General features: G+C 32.7%; 1 non-coding gene across 1 annotated transcript; it reads left to right on the forward strand.

The window, feature by feature from the left end:
- The first annotated feature begins 468 nt into the window (after positions 1-468).
- LOC112923824 (U1 spliceosomal RNA) lies at positions 469-626 on the forward strand. The gene has a single exon (XR_003235776.2). It is a non-coding gene; the product is annotated as a U1 spliceosomal RNA (small nuclear RNA).
- Positions 627-1,448: the final 822 nt, after the last annotated feature.

Here is a 1,448-nt window from a genome sequence, read left to right on the forward strand (position 1 = left end):
GAATGTTGTTTAAGATTATCCATGGATGCAAATTATGCATGAGTCTATAAAAGATGTACTTAGTTCAAAGTTTTAAGCTTAGGTGTAGAGGCTGACACACTATCAGTGTTAATATTTCATTCAATAAAGGAAATAAGTCTATAAAAATTTTAATTTTAATCAGTTTGTGTGTTTATCCCAAGCTTAGAATACAGACATAAGTCATAACACCAAATTTTGCATCTTTTCGAAGTACCTATAACTTACAGGTAGAAGTTTGTTGACTACAAGTATCAACATATTTACTACTAATTTTGGGAAATCAGCTGCACTGCTATTTCCTGCCACAATTCTAAGATCAAGACAATGTACCAGATAATGTACTGGAACCAGATAACATACTAGAAATTAGTTCACAACTAAAAATCTCCAAAGGATAATTTTGGTTAAAATATACTAAGATGACTTGTCTAACTAAAATAAATTATAATACTTACCTGACAAGGGAGATACCATGATCCTGAAGTTGGTTTTCTTAGGGCAAGTCTCATCCATTGCACTCTGGTTGTGCTGACCCTTGAGATTTCCTTAAACTTGGGAAACTTGACTGAATAATTTGTGGTAGTGGGACTGCGTTTGAAGTCTCCCCAATTTTATAAAAACAGGAAAAAAAATTATATCAGGGCTAGAGCTGAGTAATATATAAGGCAAGTAAATATGTGTATGTGAAAATTATACCAACACACGTGTACTGACAGTGAACTACTGAAGGCAAATATATTATTTTTTAGGTTTATTAACACATAATTTAATTTATTTTTCCTTTGAATCTCGGTGAATTCTGTGGACACGAGTTATTTTTAACACCCTCCATAGTATACATAGTCACAATTACTTGTATCTGTTTCCTTGAGAAGAGCAAAACCAGGAATGCAAATAAATAAAAATGTGAATTTAAAATTTAAAATGTTTCATATGGGGCAGCCGGGGTTGCTCAGTGGTTTAGCGCAGCCTCCAGCCCAGGGTCTGATCCTGGAGACCCGGGATGGAGTCCCACGTCAGGCTCCCTGCATGGAACCGGCTTCTCCCTCTGCCTATGTCTCTGCCTTTCTCTCTCTCTCTCTCTCTTTCTCTCTCTCTCTCTCATATGAATAAATAAATAAAATCTTAAAAAAAAAGTTTCATTCTAAAGTTAAACAAACAAACAAACGAAAAACCCCATGAGCTTACAATTATTTTGGTGTTCATTTTTTAAAATTAGCATGTTAAGTAAACAATGCAATAGAAAAAATATATATGTAGTATCTACACTTACATTTTATCACTTATTTTTTAAATTAACTTACAAAATTATTATTAGTGTCACTTTCAAATAGTGATTGAAGCTTATAGCACTTAAGTACTTTCTCAAAGTTGTATTGTTTACAATAATAAATATTTGTGATAATATTAACAGCCAACATAGAATA

Source organism: Vulpes vulpes, chromosome 6 (genome assembly GCF_048418805.1).
Source record: "Vulpes vulpes isolate BD-2025 chromosome 6, VulVul3, whole genome shotgun sequence".
NCBI classification, from domain to species: Eukaryota; Metazoa; Chordata; class Mammalia; order Carnivora; family Canidae; genus Vulpes; species Vulpes vulpes.